Source organism: Papaver somniferum, chromosome 6 (genome assembly GCF_003573695.1).
Source record: "Papaver somniferum cultivar HN1 chromosome 6, ASM357369v1, whole genome shotgun sequence".
Lineage (NCBI taxonomy): Eukaryota > Viridiplantae > Streptophyta > Magnoliopsida > Ranunculales > Papaveraceae > Papaver > Papaver somniferum.
In genome coordinates, this window is record NC_039363.1 from 57451030 (window position 1) to 57471543 (window position 20514).

The 20514-nt window shown below is 38.0% G+C and overlaps 1 pseudogene; it reads right to left on the bottom strand.

The window, feature by feature from the left end:
- Window positions 1–385: 385 nt before the first annotated feature.
- Window positions 386–485, bottom strand: LOC113292030 (annotated as a pseudogene).
- Window positions 486–20514: the final 20029 nt, after the last annotated feature.

Below are 20514 nucleotides of genomic sequence, written 5' to 3' on the forward strand. Positions count from 1 at the left end.
TAGTCCTTTGGTGGTGCCATAAATGGCAACTTTGAAAGCTTTGCTAAACCCAACTAGGACCTCTCGTCCGTCTTGTATCAAGTTAGCTAAAACCGAGGCAAATTATAAACTGAAATCTGGGACTTTACAGATGCTCCTAATGTTTTTAGGAAAGGAGAATGAGAACCCCTATTTTCATGTTAGGGAATTTGAGGAATTTTGTAGTGCTCTGAAAATTAAAAACCTAAGTGGTGATGCGTTAAAACTTAGGTTATTCCCCTTTTCCTTAAAAGATATACCAAATCTTGGATGTATAGTTTCGACTCTGAGTCAATTGAAACCTATGACAAACTTACTTCTGCTTTTATACATAAGTTTTTCCCAAGGAATAAAACATCGTCTATTAGGACACAAATATGTACTTTTTCCCAACAAGAGGGAGAATCCTTATATAGGTACTTAGAAAGGTTCAATGACTTGACATCTCAATGTCCTCATCATGGTTTGGAGAAGGTTAGGTTAGTTCAGATCCTCTACGAGGGTTTAGATTATTCGACAACAACCACAGTTGAGTCTTTATGCACAGGTGGGTTTGAGAATAAAACTGTTGATGAAGCGATGACATTTTTGAATGAAATCGCCGATAAGACCCAACAATGGGAAAATAGTAGGGAACCCCAGAAAAAAATTCTTCTAAGTAGAGGAAATGTTAATAGGGTAGAAGGATCTTATGAGTCAGATGCCAAAATAGCAGCTATAGCCAAAAGGTTAGAATCCTTAGAAATAGGTCATTCTAGTGGTAGTAGTGGAAGAAATGAGCCTTTTTGGGAAGGACATGTTGTTGAAGAGCAAGCCAATGCTCTTTATAACAACACTAGGTTTGATAACCGACAGAAGTTTGACCAATATTCAGAAACCTATAACCCTGGCTGGAGAAACCATCCAAACCTTTCTTGGTCCAAGGGCCAGAATCAAGGTCAGTCTAGTAATGCTCAGGTTCCCCCAGGTTTTGGCTATACTAAGAATCCTTCAGCTCCGGCACAGTTTCAGATCCCTTCAGATAAGAAAATCATGAGTTTAGAAGAGTCTCTTGCCTTGTTAACTCGGAACACTTTAGAATTCCAGCAATCGGTTGCACAAGGATTAGATGAAAATAAAAAGATGGTACAAGCTAACTCTCAGGCTATTTATGAGTTGAAAACCCAGGTTAGTCAGATAAATGAGACATTGAGAGAAAAAGGAAAGTTTCCTAGTCAACCACAACCCAACCCTTGGGGAGTCCATCAAATATCTTTAGCTGGTGACAAATCATCAAACCATGTGAACTCGATAACAACCCTTAGGAGTGGTAAAACGGTAGACAATAAGGTAGCCATGCCTAGTGGACATACTGTAGTTCCACCTTCTACTTCCCAAGAGGAGCTCGTAGACGAGGAAACTTAAACAGTCTCTAAGGATTCCCAAGAAATTCCTGATAGGTCTACCTTTGTGCCTAGAGCCCCATATCCACATTTGTTAGCCCCAACAAAGAAGGAGTCGACTTTCAACGAGATAATGGAAACATTTAAGAAGGTGAACATCAACATTCCGCTATTAGAAGCAATTAGGCAGATGCCTGCTTATGCCAAGTTCCTTAAATATCTTTGTACACGAAAGCGTAAGCTTAATGTCCATAAGAAAGCTTTTTTAGCTGGTCAGGTAAGTTCCATTCTTCTGAACCAAACACCCCCTAAGTATAAGGATCCTGGATGCCCCACCATATCTTCATGCTTTTAATTTTATCTTTAGAACATTGAGGACAATGTTAGATTTAAGTTTGGGGGTATGGGAAGAAACTTTTTGTTAGCTTTTAGTTGCAATAAATAAACTCCAGAGCCTAGAAATTTATTCTTATTAAGGTTGGCACTAACCAATCTAAGTGGATGGGAACATCTTGGTTGTAGGAGTTGAGGAACCAATCTTATTAGATGGAAACATCTAAACAGTCCATTCATAAAAGCTCAGAGCTCAGGTGTTAGAATTAAAAAAAAAAAAACATGGTAGTTTCGCCATATCTCGTTGAATCCTAGTCCTTCTGTTTTTATTTTTTAAGTGATTTGGTGGGGCACACGATTCAAGTTGTTACCTTTGATAGGGTGGAATAGAGTGATTGAGATACCAAAAAAAAAAATGAAAAAAAAAAGAAAAAAAAAGAGAGACCAGACCATTAGACCAACCGGAATAAATTCAATAAAGTCGATCACTGGTGCCCTTGCATATGCCAGTTGTGTTTACCTAGAATCGACCACTGGTCCCCTTGTATATGCCAGTTGTGTTGATATTAGTCAGACCGGTATCTCAGTCCATTAGGATAGGTTCACCTTGACATAGGCCTTCAGACAGATATGGGAAACACCGTTCACTTTTAACCATCTCTTTATCCATCTTCTTAATCTTTCCATGTGATTGGTTGACTACGGTTATGATGTACAGAAACTATCTGAGTAGAGCTCTGTCACTTATATATGAATTTTAGTATGCTGAGTGCAAACTCGTGTACAACAATTGGAATTTCGCATCAGGGTACTTCAACCTGTAGTCAATGAGAGTATGCCAACCAAGGAGATTCTTTAGTGATTTCCAAGGTTCTGCGTAGATAGCTAGGGTCTGGAGTAAAGGTTTTGTGGGTACACCTCTGGTAAACCCTCCGGAGACAACACTCCGCCACTAGGGCCACCTAGTGGTTTAACGGCTTGCTACACGTGCTAAGTGTAGTCATTTTTATTTTCTATATTAGATTTGCTCGAGGACTAGCAAATAATAAGTTTGGGGGTATTTGATAGACACATTTTTGTGTCTGAATTGTCCTCAGTGTCTCTATTGCTAGTGCTTGATTTTGTACTTATTATGGTATTTTTATGTTTGTGTAGGTGTTTTTGGAGAAATACACTTGTGCGGAAAAAGTTGCTCAAAAAGTGCTATTTGGACCCCTGGAGGACATTTGCTATACGGACCCCAGATTTGGCTAAGGGACACCCAAGGTTATGCGCAGCACAAATTCATCCTCAGCACCCAAATTTGTCCTCAGCACCCATCTGCTATTCGCACCCCAGAAAAGGATAGGGGCACTTCATCTTCAACATTTCAAAAAAATATTTTGGCGGGAAAACATTTTTATTCACAGGCAGATTTTTCGATCGGATTTTGGAGGAGTTTTTGTGCGATTCAATCGCTGAAACTTCATGAGTAGTTGTGATATATCCTAACAAAGCTAGTATGGGTGTTCGTTTCGATCAAATTTGTCTAGATAACCCAAGATATGAAATCAGAGCATCACGGGTTGGTTTTCCATTCCGAGTCCTGTTTGAGTGACCAAGAGATTTTCGCGTGTCTGCTGCATGTTGGAACACTTCTGGACAATGACTGGATGCGTTGAGAGTAATTTGGCGTGGGAAAACAGCGTGAGAAGATAAATCAGGGAAGAAAATATTCCCAGAATATTTTTCATCAAGGCCGAGTTAAGAGAGAATTATCTTGAGTTATAGCGAGATTTCTTGGTGCTACTTGATATATAAAGGTTTATGGTGTTGCAGAGAGGGGGGACGGAGAGTTTGGGGTCGAGAGGAGAGCTCAGAAGGTGTGAATCAAGAGTTTTCAGAACTCTGTTTCTGCTGCTGCACCAAGAACACGAAGAACAAAAGACCACCATAGGCAGTCGTTTATCAACAGTGACAACGACAGCCACACGAGGGTCGCAGAGTTACAAAAACAACAGTTCTTTTCTATCGTTCTTTGTAACAGTGTTTTGCAACAATTATAAACGTTGCAAACACCCAATTTTCATCATTTTCTCCATTTCATCATTTGTACACCTACTTTGAGCAATGAAATCAACTTTTGAGCGTGTTTCCAACATCATGATGAGCTAAACCCAATCCTTGAGGCTATGCAGGAAGCCATTGTTTCGGTAAAAGCGATATATTTCTATTAATTAATTACAACAACTCTATTATGATTTTTGCATTGAACTAAAAATTGTTTATATGATTTTGATTAGTTAGGTGTATTTTCTCTTGATAGAATATGCTTGCTTTAGGGTTTTGATATTCTATGCTTGGATTAACATCTATTCTTTTGGAAATCTACATGTCTAGGCAATACTATTAGAATCAATTTGAATGTTGAGTTGCATAATTATTGTTTTATTAAATCACTAATATCAACCAATGGTGGAATCCTTGCCCTATTCTCTCCATAATTTTCACAACATCTTTTTAATTTAGTTCGCTATTTTTATTTATTAAAAAAAATAATCTAAAAATCCGCTTTCACAAGTCTTGAACGAATCATATTACTACAACAACTTTGAAAATACATCATTCATTCTATTCGATGTTTGATGTTGATGAAGTGTAAGTCCTTCTTTTACCGAGTTCATTTTATCGAATGAACTTGTTTCTTCTTTGAGAGTTCACACGAGATAATGAAGTCTAGAAAAACTGTAGACCTAGATGCTTCGGTTCATTCTATAGTATGACCTTCATTCTTCTTTGATAGTTCAAGGAAGATAATGAAGTCCTCGAGTGTTGGTCCTTCTTTTAGAGCTCATTTTATTGAATGAACTCCGAACTGCTTTCATCTTTGAGAGTTCATTCAGTATAATGAACTAAGTATTGGTCTTTATCAAGCTACGCTTTATCTTCTTTTATCAGGTAATATTATGAAGTGAACATTAATTATTTTTATTTTTTTAATGTGGAAAAGAAGATAAAATGTAGCTTTGATGCACTCATTTCACTTGTTGATAAGATTAAAGCACTAGAAAAACAAGAGGATTTGAATGAAGAACAAAGAAAGGTTTTGTATAGTAGTCCACCGGGAATGTAATCAAAGTATTCTGGAAGACAACTGTAACACCCCAAAGTTTTTTCTCGGGTTTAACTCAACCCATGAGTCGAATTCTGCACAATTTTCTTTTGGAATTTAGGGTTCTTCATGGAAATTGGGGGTTTTACTCCAAACATGCTTCTTTGCAAAAATATGAGTTGGGTATTTTGGTATCTTACTTATTTGTGTCTAACAAGATTGGGAAATGAAATCTTGCATGATTTGTTTGTAAATCAATTTTATGAATCCTAAAATTTATATTCTTATTCTACATGATATCTTTAGATCTACTCGTTTGGAGTAAAAATTTCCTAATCCCAACAACATTGTTGCTGCTGAATGAAATTTGGCAACAAATGAGGTACAAATTCTCTATAATTCACATTGGTTTATTCCTGACACATATGATGATATGCACACCGGTTTATTCCTGACACTAATTATGATACATTCATTTCCAAACTATGGGAAGAACATATGTATTAAAATCCTCACTTGAAGAGTTACCGCTAATGTTTGGATGTATCTTCGGAGGAGGAATAGAAGAATATTTCTTATAGATTCAAGAAACCTGACAGACTACACTGGTGGGAGGTTCTACAATACTTACAATTTTGTCCACCAAACAAGAAAGATTCTGATGTAAAAAACACATAATTGAAAGAAAAAGTCATTAAGTTGATTAAGAATAAAAGATCTATTGAAGATTTTGTAGCCATGTTTGAACTTTTTGTCTTGTCAACAGTTTTTCTTACTACCGGTGATGGAGGTCCCATCCACACCAAGTACATAGCTTGCCTAGAGTCAATAGGTGAAGTATATTTTCCAAATATCATATAGAATCATTTGATGAAAAACTTGAGAAGAGGTTATGCTGAAGGGTGTTACCTTTACTTGTTGGTGAGATGAAAAACTATTAGATAATTGTTCATATTTATTTGGCGGTTTATTTGTATATTTCTTCATAATTGTTGCTGATAACTGACTAGTATAATTCCTTTTTTTACAACTTTGGTTTGTTGAGCATTCAAACAGAATAACACCCAGGTGGAAGGTGCAGAAAATAGTAGAAGATAAAGTTTACCGTCCAAGATTTGCAAGGCGGAATGTCGACACCATTTTCAAACACTTGGAAATGAATGTTGAAGATTATGAAGAGGTAAATAACTATTCTATTATGCTATTATTATATTGTACTCCATTCTGTAATGAACTCTGTTACTTTAAGATGCAACTGAGAATTCATTCCACAAAATGAACTATGACTGTTAATGTAGATTCCTCTGAAGTTGTAATTCATTCTTTGTACTGAATTCCTAGTATAAATGACCCTTAATAAATGTTTAATGAGGATGCAATTGGGGATTCATTGTATGAAATGAACTCTAAAAATGTTGATAATATATGATTATCTGAATTTTATGTGTGCATCTATCACAAAAACTCATGGAAGAATATTCTGATGCTGAAAACAAGTTACCGCAACAACAAAAAGTCAAGACAAAATCTGAGCTTCTTGAGGAAAAATTCATGAATATGATCACTCATATAGAAATATTGAAATCTACACATAGACAAGAGATAGAGAACCTAAGAGTTAAAGATGCTCAATAAATAAAAGAGTTGACAATAAAACATGCTGAGGAGATGGGGAATCTTTTGTTAAAGCAAGAAGAACTTGAGAAATCACTTGGAGAAGCAGCAACTTCAAAGACAACTTTTGCAAAAAAAAGAAGAAGATGGAATGCATTGTTATACACTTGGCTTCTAAGAAAATCGAAGTTGATTCATTGCTAGCAGAAGGACGGAATATGGAAAAATTTATGGCAAAACAAACTTCAGAATTCATGCGTACTATTTTCATGTCTGAGCACAAGAGTGCATTGTTGGGTGATGAAATAAACACGATATTGAATTAACCTGTGGATGAAGGCATAGAATCTGGTGGAGGTTTTGTGAATGAAGGTGTTGGAATTCAAAATACTGTGAATGAAGGGTTGGAATGATGGAGGTTCTGGTGAGCTTGGGATCTCTGAGAATCAAGCTGCTGAAATACCATATGAATTGAATGAAGGAATGAAAGCAATACCAAATGTTGTAAATTAAGGAATGAGAGTTGATGAAATGGAAGCTGCTGGAGGTTCTGGTGAGCCTGAGAACATTTTCCTTGTCTTATTAGTTGAAAATCTTTCTAGTGAAGCCGCTGGAAGTGGTATTAAAAATAAGCTCCTCGATACGATGATTCAAAACTGAAAACGTAGGGGATACCAAATACATCCAACTTTTTTTCGGCAACATGTATAGACAAAACTTAATACAATTGCAAGACCAACTTAATGATCCTTTACGATATGTATATAGAGTTAATATATAAACCTCTACTCAATCAGTATGTATATAGACACAAGGTCTGTGAGCCTGATTTTTAAGCAGAGTACTTGGACAATCTCAAAAATCAATTTCCAAAATCAATCTAGTCGTATCCAAATAATTCAATCGGAATTCTGCCAAGCGATTAAACTTGTTATCTATCTTTCAAGATACGAATTCTACAAGAAACTAGTCTCGCAATCGATTACAATTAAGCGGACTTATCTACTTAGATTGAATACGTACAAACTTGTATAAATCCAATTATAAATATAAAAATAAAATGCGGAAAATGAAAAACACAAGACACGAAATTTTTTGTTAACGATGAAACCGCAATAGCAGAAAAATCCCATGACTTCATCCAGATTGAACACCACACTTTGTTAAGCCGCTACAGACACTAGCCTATTATCAGACTCAGGACTGGAATGTAATTAAGACTAAATCCACCCTCCAAGCGATTCTGTTATAGTCGCGCTTTTTATGTCTCTTGAACCTTGCACGGTTCTACGCACTTGATTCCCTTAGTTGGCGTCCTTTACAACCTAAGAGTTGCTTCACCTAAAGTGAAGATATTTTATACCAATCTTCCTCTAATGGATAACCTATTTTTATTTCCGTTTAGATCAAAGATCAAGGTGTTGAAATCTATTTGCAATAGACAAAGCTAGAAAACCTCACAAATCCAGAACTTACGATTCCCAAAGAGTAGCCTAGATTCTTAACCACCTCTCAAGAACAATAGCCGGAAGATGGACTAAGATCAGTCTTTAAATATCTATCATGAGGAATCATAAAGTCTGAGAAGAAGAGAATTTTGGATTGTTATCAATCTTGACTGAGAGAGATTACGAGAACCTCGATAACAGAAAACTAAGATCAGGAATCACGAACTATCAAGGTAAAGATAATCGGACCTGGCTTCAAATCCCCAGAGAGAAATCTTTTAGTCGTAGGCCTAAAAGGTCAATAAAGGATAACTCTAGAATCAACTAGGACACAAAGTGTCAAGGAATGAATTTCCCTATTGACAGAGATGTTCAATTTATAGTTTTCAAAGACCAGGGTTAACATAGAATTCAAGCTAAGATAACTTGAGAATCAAGCAAACAAATTAGGTCTTCAAACTACAAAAGAACACTATACATATAAGTTCAATTACGAAACCGTGTATAATGATTGTTCAGTTTGGCGATTTAGCCAAAGAACTGAAAGTTATTTGATATTCATTTAAACACCTAAGAAATTAATCATGATATAAACACTTAAGTGTTAAATTAATAAATGAAGTCTTAGAAGAGTTTAAGAGAGTTTTAGAAATGCTAAACATATCGAAATAATGAGTCCTTAAGCATATGTTAAAAATTATCCGGACAGCTGGTACAACGGTTTGCCAACTATAGAGCTTGTTGATACATTTTGATCTCTTTACCTTGGAAAGCTATTATTATAGAGGCGGAATTCAGAATAATAATAGACGAAAAGACTTAGAAAACAGAGACACAAGAAAGTAATGTGAAGAAAAATATCTTCTCTAGATTATGAACAAGAAAACGATTACAATTCTCTCTTCGTTACGCTCACAATCTTCTAAACAGTGGATCAACCTTAAACTGTTTGCTAGGTTTTCTGTATCTAGTATCTGTCTAGTTAACAACCAAACCTCTCTATTTATAGACTTTGTCGTACTCAGCCGACTAGGTTTTCTATTAGGAATCTATTTCCTAAACTAGAGTGTTGCATAAAACAAACTCTTTCCTAACTAGGAATTCTGCCTAAACAAGGATTCCTGCCTAGAATAGGATTCTTCCCTCAACTTAGCTTGAGGTTAACTAAGTTCCCTAAAGGAGTGCGGATAAACCTGTATCATGGGTCCCCCTTTTAAGAACTTGAACTCCTGTGAGAGTTAAAAATAAAGGTTAGGGAACTCGAGAGTCCCTTTTTCTTTGTTAAACCACTTTGGCTTGCTAGGAACTTGACCTTTACTTCCAATTAGAAAAGCTTCCTTCTCTCCTTGTCGTGTTTTAGTCACTCTTCGCTCCAATATGCAGTCTTCCTTGAGTGGTTCTTCTCTATCAAACCATAAGTCTTCTACTTGTGGTAAGATCATAGTGTCGTCACCGTCATCATCCAGTAATAGTGGTTCAAACAACTTCAAGTATTCGACATTTATAACTGAGTACATTCCTAGATAAGGTGGCAGATCCAGACGAAAGGCATTGTCACCAATCTAATCGAGAATACGAAATGGCTTCAACTTCTTACCTCCCCCCTTCAGTCGTTCCTTACCTAATTTTAACCATACCAAGTCTCCAACACCAAAATTACAAGGTACAAGATGCTTGTCACTAGAAAATACTATATCAAAAGGGATAGGTGGTAAGTAACCATAGCACGTCTCGAAAGGAGATTTTCCCGAAGAACTGTGAACTGCTCTATTGAAAGCAAATTGTAGATATGGAAAACTCTCATCCCAAGTTTTAGGATGCTTAGAATTATATCCCCTTAACATATGAACCATAGTCCTGTTGACCTCTTCTGTTTGTCCGTCTGTTTGTGGATGAAAATATGTACTTTTCTTCAACCTAGTGTCCATCATCTTCCATAAATAATCCCAAAATTGACTAAGGAATCGACTATCCCTATCAGAAATAATCGAAGTAGGTAAACCAAAATGCTTCCACACATGCTCAAAGAATAGCTTTGCTGCACCGGCTTCCGTTACCGTCTTTTTACATGGAATTAATGCAATCATCTTACTGAATCGGTCGGCCACAACGAACAAGTAATCATAACCAGACTTGGTCTTTAGTAACCCACCAAGAAAATCCATATAAATACTCTCCCAAGGTCTCGATGGTACTGGTAATGGTAGACATAATCCACGTTTTATATTAGAAGGCTTAGAAGTGCTACACAACTTACACCCTCGAACTAACTTAGCCACATCATCTTGCATCTTCGGCCAAAATACATAACTCCGGAGGTTAAGTAGAGTTTTATTCATCCTAAAGTGTCCAGCAACTCGGGAAGTGTGTGCCTCTCTCAACCACTGTAAAACGATCTCCTTCTTCTGGTATGCAAAACAACTGACCTTTGTATAACAATCCATCTCGGAGTTCATACTCTCTTTTCAAACCACTATTTACACCTTCTAATACCTTTTTGAAGTCTTTGCTGGATGTGTATGACTCTGCATACTCTTGAGGAACAATTGGCTGAATTCTTATGGCCACCATTAATGCTCGAACTGGAGGTCGAGATAACAAATCTGCCAACTTGTTTGTTACTCCCTTCTTGTACTTAACGAGAATATTAAAAGTCATCAACTAAGACATCCACTTCATGTACCGAGCGTGTTGTAGTTTTGTCTGTGCATGTAGATACTCCAATGGTTTGTGATCTGAATGTACCACTACTTCTTTACCTAAGAGATACACTCGCCAATGCTTGATACATTGATATAAAGCATAAAATTCTTTGTCATAACGTGCATAGTTCTTTATAGCACCTGAGAACAATTCTGAATGGTACTCCACTGGTTTACCATCCTGTAACAACACTCCTCCCAATGCATAGTGATAGACACATTTTTGTGTCTAATTTGTCCTCAATGTTCTGTATTGTTGGTACTCGATTTCGTACTTACTATGGTGTTTTTATGTTTGTGTAGGTGTTTTTGGAGAAATACACTTGTGTGGAAAAAGTTGCTCAAAAAGTGCTATTTGGACCCCGGAGGACATTTGCTATACAGACCCTAGATTTGGCTAAGGGGCACCCAGGGTTATGCATAGACCAAATTCATCCTCAGCACCCAATTACTAAGGGGAACACTACCTGCAATTTGCACCCCCAGAGCGCCACCTGCTATTCGCACCCCTGTCGTGGATAAGGGGCACTTTCTTCTACCTTTAAAATTCAAGAATCGGTGGGAAAATGTGTCTTCACTGGCAGAATTAGGGTTGAAGTTTTGGACGGGATTTACAGAGATTCAACCGCTGATTTTCAAGGGATAGGCCTGTTATGGATAAATAAAGATGATGTGGGTGTTTTATTGGTCCAGAATTGGCTAAATCATTGAGTTTAGGTAAACAGAGGTTCACGGAAAAAAATATTATACGGGATCTTCTAGATTTGGTTTGGAGAGCTTCTGGTGAGATTCAATCGAAGTTTTAGCTTGATTTGGGCCTGTTAACCACAAACAGAACTGGTAATTTCCTCTGGTTCGAAAAAAGGAAGGATTTTCTCACGATAAGAAGAAACAGGGAAGCTTATATTATTCTCGGGATTTCTGGGTATGTTTGGGAAGATTTCATGTGACCTGAGCGTGTTTGACGCCTGTTGGGATGTGTGGAAGAGTGTTTGGACAGAGGATGACTACAACATGCGTGCAGGAGAAGAAAGGAAATAAAATATTCATGTGGTTGGCAGCATTAATGAGGATTAGAATGGAGTTATTACGGTGATTTTCTTACTGCAGAGATGTATAAATAGTGAAGGGATATGCAAGGAAGAGACGGGGAGTTTGGGGGAGATTACAGAGCTGTGAAAGTCGAGTTGCAGAAGAATCACCATTTCTGCTGCTGTGAAGAACACCAAGAACATTAGGCGCGCAACAACAGTCGTCTCTCAACAGTGGAAACGACACACAGGCGAGGGTCCGGAATCAGCGACAGTTCTCTGTTCTATCGTTCTTTTCAGTTTGTAACACTTGTAACTGTTGCAAACCCGGTTTTTAATAGTTTTTCTCCATTTCATCTTTGTAAACACCCTTTGAGCAATAAAAATGAATTTTGAGTATGTTTCCAACATGATGATGAGCTAATTCTCCCACAACCAAGGCAATGAGGAAGCTATTCACGCATGAATAATGGGTAACTATTTCATTTTCTCTAATTTTTAATTATAATCACTCAATCACTGCTCTTGCAGAGTTTTTAAATGTTTACATAATTTTCTTAATTATTTGTGATTCAATTTGATAGATTATACTTTATTTAATCAATTGATAGTCTATGCTTGGGGAATACAATTAATATTTGAGAATATGTTTGATTAATTGTGAATTAAGAAATAAGGGACTTAAAAGATAATTAGAGTTTTGGATTATTTTCCATAATTTATTCATGTGTGATGGTGGAATCAGTGTCTTGGTTATTCCTAATAATCTTGAATTAAGTTTTGTTTGTTTTTAAATTTCATTAAATCTAAAATCTTTGCTTTCACAAGTCTCAACGAACTTTTTACTACAACTCAATTTGAAATCACATCATTTTGGTGCCGTCGACGCGGCCTTGTCTTTAGGCTAGAATTTTTAGATTTTTTTTATTTGTTTTTCATTTTTATTTTATTTGTTCTTCTTTACGTTTCTGGGTTTTTGTCTTTTCCTTACATATTTTGGAATTTGGAGCGAAAGAAAAATTTTCCAAAGCTTTTGGTGAATACTTAAAAATTTGGAGTAAAAGCAAAGCGAAAGGAGCGAAAGAAAAGGAGAATAAAAATTAATTAAAAAAAAAAGAGAGACAATATTTTTTTTATTTTTTTAGAATTTCTTTTAGATTATCTTTTTCTTTTGGACTTTATTTTCGGACTTTGGACTGTGGACTTTGGGACTTTATTTTTTTTAAACCCTACGGAAGGGTAGTTTAAATATAAACTGTTTGCTGAGAAGGACGGCGATTACGATATCGCCTCGGCCCCTCGGGTTCGTATATGACATAGGAGTCGTGGCCCGAGTCGACTTCAGCGGTTCATCCCCCGTCTGGTACGGGAGGTAAGTTTGTCGAAACACTCGCGAATCTCCTGTCAGCGAGTTACTGTATTCCTTCGTTTGCATATATGTTGAGGATTTGAAAACGGCTTCTTTAATTTCCTAGTAAAGGGCAAGGACTGGTCATACAAGATAAGGGTTCAGATTTCATCATCGTTCCCTTCTTGCCCGCCTTAGGAAAACAAAACCAAACGCGAACCTAAGCCTAAAATTTGACTAGAATGAGACTTATAGGGTAACGAGCTTAATAGGAAAGTCATTCGAAAAATATTGGTTACTCTTTTAAGCATGCTTAAAAGTTCATGATGGTTTCTGTGAGTTGAATACGCCGCCTTGTAACGCCGGTGAGGCCTTGGGTATCAAAGCTCCATTGAGCTTCCCTCGTCTCGATTCAACTTACTTAAACTCGGATTGATTCTAGAGGGGGTTTGCTTAAATTGTAACGAATTCCCTTTCGAAGGATTAGAAGCTGGTCTAGAAACAATCTAAGTGGAGACATCATGCTTTTTATTTGCTAGAAATCTTTAGGTTTGCTTTGGTGGAGTCAGCCTGCTTTGTGTTTGCATAGAACTTCCCTTCCTTTTAGGATTTCTTTCTTTTTCTTTTGTTTTTCTAGTGTATGCCTAAGGTTATTAAAGAGCGGGCTTGGAAAAGAAACACTCTAGGTCGTTTGATTAGTGATAAACCTAGTAGTTCTTCTTGTGAAGGCGGGGAGCTCGAAGACTCTTCTTTTGAGAGCCCTGTTTTTGGAAACTTCAGTTTTGAGAATCTGTATCTTCGTGAGGAAAATACCCCCAGTACTTCAGCTGTGCCAGCGATGACAACTTTGAAAGATTACATGTTCCCAACTTGGTCAACCCGAGCTTCGTGCATTAAATTTCCAGCCACTATGGCTAATTTCGAGATAAAACTTAGTATTCTCCATATGATCCCTATATTCTTAGGGAAAGATGATGAGAACCCTTATTTTCATATTAGGGACTTTGAGGAAATTTGTAGGACAATTAGAATAAAAGACCTTACTGATGAAGTCTTGAAACTTAATATGTTTCCCTTTTCCTTGAGAGATAAATCCAAGACCTGGATGAACAACCTACCATATGAATCCATTGAAACATGTCAGGAACTTATTGCTGCTTTCTATATGAAATTATACCCTCATCATAAAACTGCGTCTGTTAGGCAGAAAATTAGTGCTAGTGTGCAACAAGAGGGAGAGTCTCTTTATAGGTTTTTAGAGAGATTCAATGATCTCCTATCCCAGTGTCCTCACCATGGATTTAATAAGATGAAACTCGTAGAGATTATTTATGATGGTTTAGACTATTCAACCAAAGCCATGGTTGAGTCTATGTGCGCTGGTGAGTTCACTAGTAAAAGTGTTGATGATGCTTTTACCTTCTTAGGAGCTGTCGCTGAAAAATCCCAACAGTGGGTGTCTTGTGTTGAACCCCCCAAAATACTCTTGGTCAATAGAAGTAGCACCAATGTTGTAGATACAAGCTTCGGGTCTGATGCTAAGTTTGCTGCTTTGTCTAGAAGGTTAGAAGCTTTGGAATTGAAGCATCCTAAACATAGGTCTCTTGTTGAACCTGGTGATAGGTTTAGAGCCTCTCAAGTGTCTAGTTGTGGAGTAGAACCTAATAACTCATTTTGGGAAGGTCAGGTTAGTGAAGAGAAAGCCCATGCTGTTTATAATAATGCTAGGTTTGCGAACCGTCAGAAGTTTGACCCATACTCAGAGACTTATAACCCTGGTTGGAGAAACCATCCTAATTTTTCTTGGTCTAAGGGTCAGAATCAAGGACAGTCTAGTAATTCTCAGCCTCCCCCAGGTTTTGGTTATGCTAAGAACTCTTCAGGTCAACCCCAATTTCAGAATGAGAAAAATATCTCCACCTTAGAAGAAACCCTTACTATGTTAGCAAAGAACCATGAGATGTTATCAAAGAACCACTATGGTTTTCAAGAAGAAACCAGGCAGAATTTTAAGAATAATTCCCAGTCTCTTGCTAACTTAGAACTTCAAGTCGGCCAAATAGCTAAGTTTCTTAGTGAAAGAGAATATAGAAGATTCTCTAGTCAAACTGATCCTAACCCTAAAGGAGAGCAATCGTACAATCATGTGAATTCTATAACAACCCTTAGAAGTGGAAAGAAAGTTGACAATAAGGTTTCCATGCCTGATAGTGAACATTCTGCAGTTCACCCTTCTGAGCCAGAAAATAAGGAGACTGATAGAGTCTCCAAAGAGACCAATGAGGGTCCTGCTGAGCCCGGCTTTGTTCCCAAAGCCCCGTTCTCCCAGCTGCTAGTTCCAACTAAGAGGGAGTCTAACTTTAATGATATATTTGAGGTTTTTAAGAAGGTTACTATCAACCTCCCATTGTTAGATGCGATTAAGCATATTCCCGCTTATGCCAAGTTTCTTAAGGATATGTGTACGCGAAAGCGAAAACTTAGTGTCCAGAAGAAAGCCTTCCTAGCTAGTCATGTGAGTTTTATTATTCAGAATACCACTACTCCTAAGTATAAAGACCCAGGGTCCCCTACTATTTCTTGCACAATAGGTAAATACCGTGTCGAGAAAGCTTTGCTTGACTTAGGAGCCAGTGTGAACTTACATCCATACCATGTGTACCTTAAGCTAGGACTTGGTGAGATGAAACTTACCCAGATGACACTTAAGTTAGCTGATAGTTCCATTAAAATTCCTCGTTGTGTGATCGAGGACTTTCTTATTGAGGTCGACAAGTTTATTTATCCAGTGGATTTTGTTATCCTAGATACCCAACCTGTCCCTGACCCAGAGAACCAAATACCAGTGATTTTAGGTCGCCCGTTTTTAGCTACATCCAATGCGATCATTAACTGTCGAAATGGTATAATGAATTTGTCTTTTGGTAATATGACTATTGAGCTGAACATTTTTAATATTAGTAAGCTACCCTCTGAACTAGATGACTCGAGCATAGAAGAGGTAAACATGCTAGGAACATTAGTCGAGCAGTCATTACCAAACACTTTGTTAGAAGATTCATTAGAGAAACGCGTAGCCCACTTTGGGATTGATTTTGATGATGACAATGTGATTAATGAGGTGAATGCCTTGTTAGATTCAACCCCTTTGATAGACACTAATAATGGATGGAAACCTAAGTTCGAACCTCTACCCGTTTTTGAGTCTACCCTAGTTCCTTAGTTAGAAAATTCTCCTAAGTTGGACCTTAAACCATTACCAGATTCCCTGAAATATGTGTTTTTAGGCCCATCTGAAACATTACCTGCGACTATAGCATCCGACTTGGATAGTGATCAGGAAAGTAGGCTAGTGACCGTCCTTTAGAATAACAAGGAAGCTTTAGGGTGGATGATGAGTGCTAAATAGTGCATATTTATATATATTTTTGTTGGCATTTAACTCATCTTTTGTGCATTAATTCTACATTTTATCCCATATTCTGTATTTTCATTGTTTTCAAGAATAAATATTTTTCTTACTTAATTTTTCATTTTTAGGTAACAAATAAAATCTGGATGAAGTGAGGAGCAAAAAGAGCAGAAAAGTAGTGAAAAGCCGGGAGGAATTACGCAAGGAAGCCGCGAAGAATGTTGTGCACAAGACCAAGAGGGTAGAAATGGGCTCAAGAAGGAAGAATTGTTCTTAAAGAAGTTATGGGCCTGGCATACCCAAAACCCAAAATCCTTCCTCAAACCCATTTCCATTACCCAAGCCCGTATCGGATTTCAGCCGTCAGATTGAAGCATCTCAGCATCCTACGGTCGCTCCATCATCGCACATCAAACTCCGAAGCTCCCGCTTTACATCGCAACGCCGATCTCCATCTTGGGCCGTCCTTTTCGTTGCATTCCTCCATCCGACGGTCGCTACCCACAGCCTCCCATCTCATCGTTGGATCCACCTACCATCGTCACATCCTACGGATCAGCTCGCCAAACATCGAATCAGATGTTCCCGCTTCACACCCTAGCACCGATGCCTATACTACCACCCAAACACCTCCTTCTTCCCAAAACTTCATCTCCTTCACCCGACAGTTGCAGAGCTCTGCAACTCCACCACCTCCCCTCTCTGCCGCTGTCACTTCCGTCACCACCACCAGTTCCATCACTGCCACTACTATCTCTTCACCCGACAACACCCCCATATCCCTAGCCTAGTTATTTTCTTCTCCTCTCAACCTCTGAAACCCTAGGTTTTGGGGTGAGTAAAATAACTCGAAATTAGGGGACAATAGGAGCAGAGGAAGAGCATCAAGGACTAGAGGAGGCATGGGTCGAGCAAATTTTGGGAGTTTGTAAGTTAAATTTTGTGTAATTTAAAAAAACCCTAATTTTCTGATTTGGGGATTTACAATTAGGGTTAGTGTTCTAGTATAAATTGTACACTGTGTAACATTGTGAGGAGGGGAGAGGAGACCCAAGTTTCAATTGAGTGGAAATTTCTCTTTCAATTTGATTTGTTCTGTGTTCTGTATCTGTTGCATTTTCTCCATGTATACTAACTCTCTTAGTATCATGTTAGGTTCTCTAACTATGAACTAAGCATCTTAACTGGGGTTAAGATGAAACCCTTAGCCTGAATGCTAATATGTGTGCTGATATGCTACTGATGTATGATCATTGTCACTGTGTAGGATACAATTTTTGTGTTGAATAACATGTTGCTTTCACCTAGAATGTCAAGCATCCTAGGTAGTTAGAACCCCTCTATGTATGTTCACTGACTCTACATTGCTTGTTATTGTGTTTGATTAGTTGTGCTTTAAACAGACAACTAATGCTTGCCTTGATTGAGTGATTGGAGGTAGTTTATCCATTTAAAGAAGTTGAAGTAGTGCATTGGTCCACATGCTAGTATGGGCTGAGAGGTGAATTCTCAACCATGGTTTCCCATTCATCTGATTCTCCACCTCTTTCTTACTGTTCAGAAATTTTCACCCTGCTCATTTGCTTGTTCATCTTCAGTTCTCTGTATAACCTTGCTTCAGTCTCAATGATTGAATTAGTGTAATGATTGCCTCAAATTCTGTTGCTCAGTTAATGTTAATGAGTAGTTTTAATGATTTATGATTAGTTCTCAGAAATCAATGCTAGTCTTAATGCTCAGTTAGTGGTTAATGATTAATAGTAATGACTCAGTTAATGTTAATGATTGGTAGTTGTGATTAATGCTTAAAGGAATAAAAGCTGTGTTGAATCTGAGGCTAATCTGAAATCAATGCATTGAATGTTAAAAACTGTTAGTGAGAAATTAATGCTGTTCTGTGACTTTCTGTTTGAAATAAATGAGAGCTTTGAGTAATGATTAGCAACTGTAATGATTGAGTAGTTAAGCATCCGTTTGAAATAAATGTTAGCCTGATTATGATTGAGGAGTTAATGCTAGCTCAGTAATAAATGCTTATGGTTGTGAAGTTTATGCCTGTTTTGTAATAGTTGTTAGTGAAGAATAAATGCTGCTTCTGTGTAATGATTGGGAAGTAATAACTGCCAATGATTAGTGATGTTTAATGTTGATGATTGGGTTTGTTTAGTGTCACAATAAGAAAGATCAAATTTGCTCCCCCTTGTCCCTGTGGAACTGACCTGTGCTTGCCTTGTGTTGCTTGCCGACACTGTGCACTTGCAGTAGAATTTTTAGGACCATTCCTAGTCCCAACAAGTTTTTGGCGCCGCTGCCGGGGACTCGGTTGCGGCGCACTTGCTCTTTCTTTCTTGTGTTGTGTTGCTCCTGCTGCTGTTGTGTTGCTGCTCCTGCTGCTGCTCACTGAACTGTTCTGTGGTGCTGCTCCTCTTTCTGCTGTTGCTCCTGCTGCTGCTCTGTGCTTCTGACCTGCTAGCCTCTCCCAAGCTGCTGCTCCTGCTGCTGTTGTGTTGCTGCTGCTGGTGCACTTGCAGCTTTGCTGAACCAAAAGCCCAACTGGGCTGAAAGCTGAAGAAGGTGCAGAAACTGAATCAAAGCCCAATTGGGCCTCAGAAAAACTAAAGCCGCGTAGGACGATCCAAGCCCAACTGGGCTTTAGCAACTTAAACCGAACAGCTGGGCTGTGCTATTCAGGTAGGCCTAACCCATGAGATAACCCAACTGGGCCTCATTAAATTCATCTGGGCTTGTGTTTAAGTATTAATCTGGGCTTGTAATAATTTTAAATTTTCTCTTTTCTTTCTATTTGGGCCTGTAATAATTTTTAATTTTCTTTCTTTTTTTTTTCTTTTATGGGCTTGTATTTATTGTTTGTGATTATTCTTTTTCTTTCTTTTGTGGGCTTGTCTTTTAATTTGGACTTTAGGTGTATATCCCATCCATTAGGCTCCCTATTAAAAAAAAAAAAAAAAAAATTAGGGCTCTACATTTATAAACCAAAACCCTTGTGAAACCAAAACCCATTCAAAACCAAATCATCAAAAAACCCATTTTAAACCAAAATATTGGGCCTTTTGTGGTTCAAAAATTGTTTCCGACTGCTCTGACCAACATGTTAGTGAGGTACCTGCTAGGACATGATTGTGACCTACAGAGACCAAACAACAGACTCGTTAGAATTAACCCGGACGATCCAATCGAAATCCTTAGTTCTGAGGTAGACAGTCCAGATCAATCAGAAACAATGGGAGAACCCCGTACACTCAAGGATTATATGTACCCAACTAGAACTAGTCAACCATCTTGTATTGTGCTACCGAAGCCAATGGCCATTATGAGCTGAAATCGCACAATACAAATGCTTCCAGTTTTTAGAGGTGTAGAAAATGAAAACCCGTACCATCACGTGAGAGAGTTTGAGGAGATTTGTGGAACTCTGCGTTTCACTCAAATGTCTGACGAAATCCTAAAGTTGAGGCTTTTTCCTTTCTCCCTTAAAGATAAGGCTAAGGCCTGGCTGTATGCTTTACAGCCTCAATCCATCATGTCTTGGGATGACCTCATCAAGGAGTTTTTCAAAAAGTTTTTCCCAAATCACAAGACTGCGACAATTCGTCAAAGTCTGAATAGCTTTGTGCAATTAGAGGGTGAGACCCTAGCTAGATACTTGGAGAGATTCAATGAATTATTGCTCCAATGTCCCCATCATGGTTTTGAAAAATGGAGACTTGTGCAAATTTTGTATGAGGGTCTAGATGTGTCCACCCGAACAACGGTTGAGTCAATGTGCAATGGTCTTTTTGTAAATAAGACTGCTGATGCGTCTTGGGACTTCCTGATTGAAGTAGCTGAGAAGACGCAACAGTGGGAATCCATTCGTGAACCTAGAAAGACTACACCTGTAGCTAGGGTCCATAGGATTGAGTCTGATTTTGAAGGAAGTGTAAAGATGGCTGCGCTAGCAAGAAGAATAGAAGCGTTAGAACTACAGAAAAACGCAAACCCTTCTCCCACTACCTTTTGTGAACATGTCGAAATGGCTATCTGTGCTCTATGTAATGGATCTGATCACCAAGTCAATGATTGTCCGGAAATGCATGCATTCCAGGAATCTAAGCTTGAGCAAGCAATGCTATGT